We start from the raw sequence: 12,490 nt of genomic DNA, 5'->3' as shown, positions 1-12,490 counted from the left end.
GCAGTATAAAACGACAGCGGCTCTGGTCACGTCTGAAGAAGAAAACGACACATGCCGTAAATGCTGCTCCTCTCGGGAATTACATTCAATTAAAACATGACCAACACGAACTTGAGGAGAGTCTTCTCATATTAAGGGCCCACTTGGCAGTGAATAAAACAAAGGAATCTGCCCAAAGGCGCAAACTCATCAGCGTGTATGACTCCCGACCCAGTAGTGTAGCCATGGGAGGTGTAGCTTGTGCGATTCTGGTCATGATAATCGGGATGATAGTTGTACCTGCCATTTTGGCATTGGGGAAATCGTGCGTAAACGTCATTCGACTCAACACCAAACGTTGGTCGTATAATCTGACAACGACCATTTGACATATTGTTTCTGAACGTTTTAACAAATTTAAAAAAAAAAAACAACAAACAAACTTGCTTTGTCAGATAGGCATAAATGATTTAATTTTACTTACGTTTCTCCTTTTAGACAAAAAGAAGTGGAGGAAAGTGTTCTATGAAAAATATCCGTTGTATCAGAATTATTTTTGCTAGATATTCATTTTATGTAATCGTTTATATCAACGTGATACGTATTACGACACGGCTCATTGGTGATCTACTGATTTACATGATTATTTAATATAATTAATGATACACGTATTAGTACATAGAGGACCTATACGCTGTAACTACTTCGGTGTCACATTCCCACGACCACCTAGATGTCGTTGTGTCATATTGATTTTCTGTGGTAATCGTTAACATTCTTTAAGTTGTTTTATATGAATTATTGAGATATTGTAAGGTGTACTGGGTTCATGAATCTGAAGAATACATAACTTATCATATGTGTTACAGTGATTTAGCTTCAACTATAATCCATGTGATGTGAAATCTGAAACAAGGAGGACAATATGAACAAATAATGGAAAATTTAGATATGGCAACAAACTGAAGATCGGCCAATCTCGGATAAATCCTGTATCATTTCGGGTGTAAGAGTTGTAAACTGATGGGTGAACGGATAGACCAGATACAAAATAACTAATTAGTTAGATACTGGTTTACCACCGACATGACACCGCCTACTGCTAAATTTCGCTGTCAGTGTTGTGTAGGCCTGAGGTAGTTACTTGTTTCTCATCCACATGGTCACGCCTATTGCTAGGCTTCATCTCACCAACAGTGTTATGTCGGCCTCAATTGTATAGTCTTCATTACTTCGCCTATTGCTAGGTTACATCTCAACGACAGTTTCCATTGTTCTGTCGGCCTTAGTTACCAGTACATCGCATTCAAGGCCCCGCTTTTATTTCAAATACAACAGTATTAAATATGAAAAGAATGGGGCACTTAAATTATGTTGATACTGATTTTGCAAAATTCTCAATTATATGCAAAGTCTTTTTACATTTTATTTACCTATGTCAGATGTTTCTTTTCCCTTGACATTATCTCAGTTGACTGTTCAGGACTGATCAGATTCCCTGGTTTCTGCATGCGTACCTATTGTGGTAGGTGACAAAAGGGCATTAACTGTGGAAAGCTTGAATTGATAGATTCCGCTATGGAGAACCCTTTGCAGGGCCTACATTCCAGAGCTTAATTTTGCTGATAAAATTTGGTTGTTGAAAAATGTGTTTTTGGAGAGTAAGAAACATTGGGTGTTACACATTTCATATGTATTTAATGTAAATAGATTTTGAAAACTTTGAAATTTAAAACATGTGTGATGGTTCATGGATATGGGCATTTCAGCTGCATAGTCCAATAGCTAGCTTTTCTGGCTGTGCGGTTGATTGTCGTAATTGTGTACCAAAGTTAAGCATTGTCGAGCGTGGTCAGCTCTTGGATGGGTGACCGCTCCGTTTTCCCCATGTGCACGTTGCCTTTAGTGGCAGCGAACGGGTCTTGTATCATGTTGGGTGTCCTCAGTCATCATAGGAAGCACAATGTCCCTGGAGACTTGTTGGTGATTAGGTGGTCTGGTCACGAGGCGGCACCGCTAAAACAAAAAGAGGGACATTTGTGTTTGCTGAGGATGTCAGGTTGAGCCCATGGAAGCTTCGGAACGTAGTTTATCGGCGAAAGGGGTAACGTGATGGTTCCTGAATATGTGCATTTCACCTGCATAGTTCAATAGCTAGCTTTTGTGACTGTGTGTGTGTACCGAAGTAAAGCAACGTCGAGCGTGGTCAGCTCTTGGATGGGTGACCGATATGTTGCTCCTCCTGTGCACGTTACACATGTATCAACTGAAACATGAAGAAAAAGTCTGCATTACTATAAATGAATGTGAATATTAATAACAAATCACCAATAAACGATTTGATATTAACAGGAAATGTTAAGTCCTTACTCTACATGCTTAGTTTGAATTTCATAAGGTCCATGTGATCTTCTTTTGTATCAATTATCATGGGACAAGTTCAACGATAATGGACATCCGGAATCAGCAATAGATACTGAACTGGACTTTTGTAAAATTAGGTCTCTATACCTGCTTTTCGAAAATAATACCACAGTATAGTGAAAATCAACATCTGAGATGAGCAATACATGCTTAACTGTATTTTGGCAAAATTAGGGCACTGTGACCTTTTTCTTATCAATTGCCATAGGAAAATGGAAATTGACATCTTGTATTAGGAATAGATACCGAGCTTTTATTTTACAAAATAGAGGGCATATGTCTACATCGTGACTGGGACAGTGATATCGTACAGGGTACATGTGTACATCGTGCCGGGAACAGTGATATCGCACAGGGTACATGTGTACATCGTACCGGGAACAGTGATATCGTACAGAGTACATGTGTACATCGTGTGTGTACAGTGATATCGCACATGATACATGTGTATGTCGTGTTGTGTACAGTGATAGTGTACAGTGTACATGTGTACATCGTGTGTGTACAGTGGTATCGTACAGGGTACATGTGTACGTCGTGTGTGTACAGTGATATCGTACAGGTACATGTGTATATCGTGTAGGGTACAGTGGTATCGTACAGGGTACATGTGTACATTGTGTGTGTAAAGTGATATCGTACAGGGTATATGTTTACATCGTGTTGTGTACAGTGATATCGTACAATGTACATGTGTACATCGTGTAGGGTACAGTGGTATCGTACAGGGTACAGGTGTACATCGTGTCGGGTACAGTGATATCGTACAGAGTACATGTGTACATTGTGTGTGTAAAGTGATATCGTACAGGGTACATGTGTACATCGTGTAGGGTACAGTTGTATCGTACTGGGTACATGTGCACATTGTGTAGGGTACAGTGGTATCGTACAGGGTACATGTGTACATCGTGTAGGGTACATCGGTATCGTACAGGGTACATGTGTACATCGTGTAGGGTACAGCGGTATCGTATAGGGTAAATATGAACATTGTGTAGGGTACAGCGGTATCGTACAAGGTACATGTGTACATCGTGTAGGGTACAGTGATATCGTACATGGTACATGTGTACATCGTGTCGGGTACAGTGATATTGCACAGGGTACATGTGTGCATCGTGTATGGTACAGTGATATCGTACAGGCTACATGTGAACATCGTGTCTGGTACAGTGATGTCGTACAGGGTACATGTGTGCATCGTGTGTGGTACAGTGATATCGTACATGCTACATGTGTACGTCGTGTCGGGTATAGTGATATCGTACAGGGTACATGTTAGGACTGGGACGATACACCGATGCATCGGTGAATCGCGGTACAATTCAATATGATACAAGTATCGATCCAAAGAAGCAAATTACGATACGGTATCGATCCGCTATATTTTTGTGAAAAACAAAAAACATTGCTTCATATTATCATTTGAAATCCATTAAACAAAGCTTTTAAAGTAAAATGATTGTAAACAAACACCGAGAGATCGAAAATTCTGAAAGTGAAAGTACTTGCGAGTCTCGTTTCCGGGAATGGGGCACTATGTTAGGAAGCGTTTGATTGGTCGTTTCACGATGACTGTTTCATGGTTAGCCAATCAAATAGATTACAAAACCATTGCTAGACTAAATGTGTTTATAAATGGACGACTGGGATGAGTTTGTTACGCCGCAAGGCACAAAATCGTCCGTGTTGAAGACGTTCGGTCAGCCTGTTTATAAAAACAAAGATGGCAGTGGCATCAGGAAGACTGACAAGCCAAAAACCATATGCAAGGCAGTTCTGAATCTGTGACAATATAGAGCTCCATGTATTACATCATGTATTACATTTTAGTTAATGTTTTATTCTTCAAGTCCAGATATGTTGAAATTTTCTTTTATTCTACTAGTCAAGATGCAATGCGTTTCCTCAGTTCACTAGTCAATTCATGCAATACTCGAATGATTGAGCCTATGGTAAGAGGTTGAAAGTACTGTTTAAAATGGTTTTGTTACTCGTCGAACTTTGTGTTTAGCAAATAAATAAAATTTGAATAAAAATCACACATTGAAGTTGTTCATTGCTTTGACAATACCATAAATAAAGTATCGTGATACTTATCGGATCGTAGGTGAGGTATCATGATACGTATCGGATCGTGCAATCACCGTATCGTCCCAGCTCTAGTACATGTGTACATCGTGTTGGGTACAGTGATATCATACAGGGCACATGTGTACATCGTGCCAGTAAAGTGAGTACGTTGGTAAGATACAGGCTACAGGCGGGTATGGTGTCGGTAACAGTATTACGGTTAAAGGGTAAGAGAGGTATTATGTCGCGTACTGTGTTATGGGTACAGGGTACGGGAGACAAGTGCCTGGTACATTGTTACGGGTACAGGGTACTGGAGACATGGTGTCGGGTATAGTGTTATGGGTACAGGGTACAGGAGACTTGGTGTCCGGTACAGTATTACGGTACAGGGTACGGGAGACATGGTGTCCGGTACAGTATTACGGTACATGGTACAGGAGACATGGTGTCCGGTACAGTGTTACGGTACAGGGTACGGGAGACATGGTGTCCGGTACAGTGTTATGGGTACAGGGTACGGGAGACATGGTGTCCGGTACAGTGTTATGGGTACAGGGTACGGGAGACATGGTGTCCGGTACAGTATTACGGGTACAGGGTACGGGAGACATGGTGTCCGGTACAGTATTACGGTACAGGGTATGGGATACATGGTGTCTGGCACATTATTTCGGGATCGGGATACGGGATACATAGTGTCGGGTATAGTGTTATGGGTACAGGGTACAGGAGACATGGTGTCGGGTACAGGGTATGGGATACATGGTGTCGGGTATAGTGTTATGGGTACAGGGTACGGGATACATGGTGTCGGGTATAGTGTTATGGGTACAGGGTACGGGAGACATGGTGTCGGGTACAGGGTACGGTACACAATGAAAGTTTGTTCGTTTTGCTCCGTGTTATAAAGAATAGTTTTATTCCAATACGATACTTAATTGAAATGGGAGGGAAAAAAAGAAGTTTGTTGTTTGCCTAAACCATTTTTTTTTTAAAGTTTTGTGTTTTCCTCGTATTTTAATGTCAGTATTAGTGGCAGTGGCCCGTGTCGGGCAATATTTAAAATGTCCATCATACCCGTTTTCGGCGGTGGGTATGTATACAGTTGTGTGATCGCACAATACACCCGACACAGCGTGTACACACCATACATACATCAATTAAATCGCAATATCTGACGAAATTGTGTATTATATTGTAGTCCTTATCAAATTTAAAATGAAGGTGTAACTATCTGTATTGACCGGTTCAGATGTATAGTACATATTTTACATATGTCTTTATTTTCCTACCGTAGATACGCAATGCCTCAAGAGACATTCTGAAATATATATACCGAAACACTCTATGATCGTATAGAAAAGAAACGTTTTAATCAGATATGTATCTATAAGGAATAACTTGCCAGAATATACGGAATGTATGTCGTATCAAGGACGTACATACAAATAACAATCACTTTAAGTTGTGTATTAATTTTTACTCTTTATCAAATCAAAATTGAAATTTAAGTAATCTACAATGACGTATATATTTCCATATTTCTTATTTTTCATTTTTTACAAATTCAAAGTAAAAGCTCCAGGATTCATTTTAAAACAGTATACCCCAAACTCTCCATAAACTTGCTAAATAAGAACTGTTTTTAACCAGATGTGTATCTAAATGACATAACTTACCATCGAAACCTTCGTGGGGCAGTTGTCTGGTATACTGACCATAGGTTAACAGGACGTTATTTAAGAAACAAAAAAAAAACAAACTAAAAAAACAAAAAAAAACAAAACTTTTTGTTAGGACCCAGTACCTAGGTTGGTTCATACCGTCGTTATTACGTACTTGACCTATCGACACATCATTAGTTATATTGATGTTTAAGATATAAAACTAAAATAAACATATATAGATAATCAAATAGCATTGACATTACAGTCTAACATTATAGATACAGGCACGGGGTAAATAAAACTGTATTTATTAACATTAAATTTTGATTTGTTGATGGAGATAACATTTATTTAGTATACCGGTAATTTAATTAAATATATATATATAAAAAAATGAACGAATTCTACGCAGAAAGCGATATATACTTTAGTTCATAAAACATTAACATACCGTTTAATGTTGCGATATCCGGAATCACGATACCGCCCGCCGCCAGTGATCTGTATATTATAAACGACAAGGAAGTAAAGGAATGACTCGTCGCCTTGAAAAGATCGATGGTTTTATCGTAGTTTAGAGCATTTGAGGGTGAGTATTACGGCTAAAACTGACATTGATACTCCGACTTACTGTATTATACACAATAGATAGGTATAGTTGGTATAATATATATATTACATGCATTTGTAAGCTGATAAACAGCCGCTGTATTCAGAGCTTCACAAATGGAAATTGAAAACGCGACATCCTGTTGTATGAGTTCTTGGTATTATGTAAATGTCGTAGAGTCTATGATTATTATTTCCTGACTGTCACACGTCCGGTTATAGACGTATGATCACAGGGGCATGTCTAGTCTTATATTAAAATAGCCATAAGTACCTATATTTAAATATATAGGTATTTCTGGGTTTTGTTTTATTTGAGACTAGACATCCCTCTGTCGTATAATCGTATAATGGACCCCCCCCCCCCCCCCCCCCCCCCATATCTTTTGGAGAGATCATTAAAGTTATGCATCCTAAAAAAAAACTTTAACGGTGAAAAATTCAGGAATACTCTATTATTGTGTATAATATGTTGTTTAGAAGACACACTGGTGATAAGAATCATGTTCATTCAAGTAATGTATTTCACTGATAAATAATATATTATAACATTGTGAATTATCGGGAAAAGTTTCATTCTCAAATAAACCTGCAAATGCTAGTGTTTGTACCACAGGCGTCTGCTTCTGGTTAGTATGAATAGGAGGAAAGATGATACTTTTTCTTTCAATACTTACCAGATGCAGACGCCTGTGTCTGTACCTTATTAAGATACAGAAAGTTGTATACGGAGCGAAAGCTAGCCGAGATTGGTCGGGTGGCACATTGGTAAATTGTAACAAACTAGGCTGTCCGAGATCAATGTTCTCCTTCATATTGACATTTTTTACGCTTCCATCTGGTCAATCATGTGGGATTGAAATACTTCGATACAACTTGTTTGTTTTGTTTAGTAATGTTAGTAATGTGTGAAGTCCTATCAACAACTAAGGTGACTTAAGACTACGGCCTTCCCTGTGTGTGAGACGCATGCGTGAGGTGTATTTGTTTAATGATTGTCTCATTGTGGTGCCGCGGATATGATATACAAATTGCCGCGTAATTGTGAAGTAAATATAGTTTCCATTTACATCTGGTGTAATATTACTTATTAGGATAGGGTGGTTTTAGCTCAGCACATTGTTTTATTGTATATATTTCAAATGTATATTGAATGAGAGATTATGAGGACCGGCAAGTCTCCTTAGTAACCGATAAAGGTTCCTCATGCTATCAACCCTGGTCGATATGTCATCACAGAAAATTTCGATACATCAGAATTAAACTCCTGAAGCAACGGAATTGGATGGAGTTGGAGAGGGATGAGTGAGGACGGGTCGGACAGGGGATGGATTGAGAGAATTATGGGGGAGGGTTGATTGAAAGAGGAAGAGGAGATGATGGGAATTGAGATAAGGACGGAGGAGGGGATGAATCGGAGCGATGTACAGAGGAAGAAGAGTGAGAAACGGCAGAGAGGAAGAGAATTAATAGACACGAGTAATTGGATGATTTTAGTAAGGGGAACGGTTATAAGGGATGAATTGAGAGAGGGACAATAGCAACATCATCTTTAAATGACGTCATAAAACAAAATCAATAAAAAGTGAAAAGCTGTAGCAATACATTTTTTAGAGTTTAAAACACTTAAATTGTTAATTGTTAAAACTATTCTAGAAAAAAAATGCAGTAAAATTTCCCCTTTTTCAGATCACTGTATATCCTTCGTGAACCTTAAAATGGCTGAAGGTGGACACCCTCCGGAACTGGACTTACACGTACTGGAATGTCCTATCTGTCTGGAGAGACTTCAGAAACCAAAGTCCTTACCCTGTCTCCACTGCTTCTGTCAGGAATGTCTGGGGACCTACATCACGAAGGAGTTGCCTGGGAAGATGGCGTCAGAAACATCTATTGACAATATCTGTTCATGGTGACAAGTTTGTGGTCACTGATTATTATGACAACTCCATCCGGATCTTTCAGCTCTATTAGTATGTCTACAATAACAGACACAAACGCGAGCTGATCACGTGATAATTAAGTTGGCCGTAACAAAGTCAGTTCACACATTTTGACAAATTTCTATACCAACTTGAAACATATGAACGTTTTATATCTAACATCAACTGATATGCGACATTATCACCAAACACATTGTAATCTGTGTACATTTAGAATAAGCAATTATCGACTATTTTTGTAATAAAAGGTAACTGTTTACAACAGAGTGATATGTTTTTATTTTATAACACTGGTTACAAACATATGTATCTTTGAAGTGGATCGATACCAAATTCTGTATACTTATTAGTTGTCGTCTGATATTGTTAGTACATCTTGTAGATAGTGTTGACTCTTGGTTACCGGTGACTACGTACTGAGACTTGGTTGGGCAAATGTAAGTGACCAGATAGCGATTTCTTGGCCGGATAATTGCTGGTGATCAGGTAGTGAGACTAGACCGGGAGATTACTGGTGACCAGGTAGTGAGACTTGGCCGGGAGATTACTGGTGACCAGGTAGTGAGACTGGGTCGGGAGATTACTGGTGACTAGGTAGTGACACACGGCCGGGAGATTACTAGTGACCAGGGAACGAGACTGGGCCGGGAGATTACTGGTGACCAGGGAACGAGACTGGGCCGGGGGATTACTGGTGACAAGGGAACGAGACTAGACCGGTCGATTACTGGTGATCAGGGAACGAGACTGGGCCGGGAGATTACTGGTGACTATGGTAGTGAGACTGGACCGGGAGATTACTGGTGACCAGGTAGTGAGACTTGGCCGGAATATTACTGGTGACTAGGTAGTGACACACGGCCGGGAGATTACTAGTGACCAGGGAACGAGACTAGGCCGGTAGATTACTGGTTACTAGGGAACGAGACTGGGCCGGGAGATTACTAGTGACCAGGTAACGAGACTGGGCCGGGAGATTACTGGTGACCAGGGAACGAAACTGGGCTGGGATATAACTGGTGACCAGGTTGCGAAACTGGGCCGGGAGCTTACTTGTGACCAGGCTGTGATGCTGGGCCGGGAAATTACTCGTGACCAGGTAATGAGACTGGGCCGGGAGAATACTGGCGACCAGGTAGTTTGATTGGACTGAGAGATTACTGGCGACCAGGTAGTGAGGCTGATCCGGGAGATTACTGGTGACCAGGTAATGAGACTGGGACGAGAGATAACTGGTGACTAGGTAACGAAACTGGACCGGGAGATAACTGGTGACCAGGTAACGAAACTGGGCCGGGAGAATACTGGTGACCAGGTAGTGAGACGGGGCCGGGATATTACTGGTGACTAGGTAGTGAGACTGGGCCGGGAGATTACTGGTGACCAGGTAGTGAGACTGGGCCGGATATTACTGGTGACCAGTTAGTGAGACTAGGCCGGGAGATTACTGGTGACTAAGTTGTGAGACTGGGCCGGATATTACTGGTGACCAGGTAGTGAGACTTTGCCGGGAGATTACTGGTGGCTAGGTAATGAAACTGGGCCGGGAGATTACTGGTGACGAGGTAGTATGATTGAACCGGAAGATTACTGGTGACCAGGTAACGAGACTGGGCCGATATATTACTGGTGACTACGTAGTAAGGCTGATCTGGGAGATTACTGGTGACCAGGTAATGAGACTGGGACGGAGATTACTGGTGACCAGGTAACTAAACTCGGCCTGAAGGTACGTTACTGGTGACCAGGTAGCGAGGCTTTGCCAGGATATTACTGGTGAAGAGGTAGTGAGGCTGGGCCGGGAGATTACTGGTGACCAGGCAGTGAGACTGGGCCGGGTGATTACTGGTGACCAGGTAGTGAGACGGGGCCGGGATATTACTGGTGACTAGGTAGTGAGACTGGGCCGGGAGATTACTGGTGACCAGGTAGTGAGACTAGGCTGGGATATTACTGGTGATCAGTTAGTGAGACTTGGTCGGAGATTACTGGTGACCAGTTAGTGAGACTAGGCCGGGAGATTACTGGTGACTAAGTAGTGAGACTGGGCCGGGAGATAACTGGTGACCAGGTAACGAAACTGGGCCGGGAGATTACTGGTGACCAGGTAACTAGACTCGGTCTGAAGGTTACTGGTGACCAGGTAGTGAGACTGGGCCGGGTGATTATTGGTGACCAGGTAGTGAGACGGGGCCGGGATATTACTGGTGACTAGGTAGTGAGACTGGGCCGGGAGATTACTGGTGACCAGGTAGTGAGACTAGGCCGGATATTACTGGTGACCAGTTAGTGAGACTAGGCCGGGATATTACTGGTGACTAAGTAGTGAGACTGGGCCTGGAGATTACTGGTGACGAGGTAGTATGATTGAACCGGAAGATTACTGGTGACCAGGTAACGAGACTGGGCCGATATATTACTGGTGACTACGTAGTAAGGCTGATCTGGGAGATTACTGGTGACCAGGTAATGAGACTGGGACGGAGATAACTGGTGACCAGGTAACGAAACTGGGCCGGGAGATTACTGGTGACCAGGTAACTAGACTCGGCCTGAAGGTACGTTACTGGTAACCAGGTAGCGAGGCTTTGCCAGGATATTACTGGTGAAGAGGTAGTGAGGCTGGGCCGGGAGATTACTGGTGACCAGGCAGTGAGACTTTGCCGGGAGATTACTGGTGGCTAGGTAATGAAACTGGGCCGGGAGATTACTGGTGACGAGGTAGTATGATTGAACCAGAAGATTACTGGTGACCAGGTAACGAGACTGGGCCGATATATTACTGGTGACTACGTAGTAAGGCTGATCTGGGAGATTACTGGTGACCAGGTAATGAGACTGGGACGGAGATAACTGGTGACCAGGTAACGAAACTGGGCCGGGAGATTACTGGTGACCAGGTAACTAGACTCGGCCTGAAGGTACGTTACTGGTGACCAGGTAGCGAGGCTTTGCCAGGATATTACTGGTGAAGAGGTAGTGAGGCTGGGCTGGGAGATTACTGGTGGCTATGTAATAAAACTGGACCGGGATATTACATGTGAACAGGTAGCGAGACTGGGCCGGAGATTACTGGTGACGAGGAAGTGAGGCTGTGCCGAGAGTTTACTGGTGACCAGGAAACGAAACTGGACCGGGAGATAACTGGTGACCAGGTAGTGAGACTTGGCCGGGAGATTACTGGTGACCAGGTAATGAGACTGGGACGAGAGATAACTGGTGACCAGGTAATGAGACCGGTCGGAACATTACTGGTGACCAGGTAGCGAGGCTTTGCCATGATATTACTGGTGACGAGGTAGTGAGGATGGGCCGGGAGATTACTGGTGACCGGGTAGTAAGACTTTGCCGGGAGATTACTGGTGGCTAGGTAATGAAACTGGGCCGGGAGATAACTGGTGACGAGGTACGTAGTGAGGCTGTGCCGGGAGATTACTGGTGACCAGGTAACGAAACCGGGCCGGGAGATTACTGGTGACCTGGCTGTGAGACTTTGCCGGGAGATTACTGGTAACTAAGTAATGAAACTGGACCGGGATATTACTGGTGACTAAGTAGTGAGACTGGGCCGGGAGATAACTGGTGACCAGGTAACGAAACTGGGCCGGGAGATTACTGGTGACCAGGTAACTAGACTCGGTCTGAAGGTTACTGGTGACCAGGTAGTGAGACTGTGCCGTGTGATTACTGGTGACCAGGTAGTGAGACGGGGCCGGGATATTACTGGTGACTAGGTAGTGAGACTGGGCCGGGAGATTACTGGTGACCAGGTAGTGAGACTGGGCCGGA

General features: G+C 42.6%; 1 long non-coding RNA gene across 1 annotated transcript; it reads left to right on the top strand.

Moving 5' to 3' along the window:
- Positions 1-6,657: 6,657 nt before the first annotated feature.
- LOC117321377 lies at positions 6,658-8,963 on the top strand. Its single transcript, XR_004531340.1, has 2 exons — positions 6,658-6,738; positions 8,448-8,963. It is a non-coding gene; the product is annotated as an uncharacterized LOC117321377 (long non-coding RNA).
- The last annotated feature ends 3,527 nt before the right edge of the window (positions 8,964-12,490 follow it).

This window comes from Pecten maximus, unplaced genomic scaffold (assembly GCF_902652985.1).
Source record: "Pecten maximus unplaced genomic scaffold, xPecMax1.1, whole genome shotgun sequence".
Classification (NCBI taxonomy): domain Eukaryota; kingdom Metazoa; phylum Mollusca; class Bivalvia; order Pectinida; family Pectinidae; genus Pecten; species Pecten maximus.
This window is presented reverse-complemented; position numbering and strand designations above follow the sequence as displayed.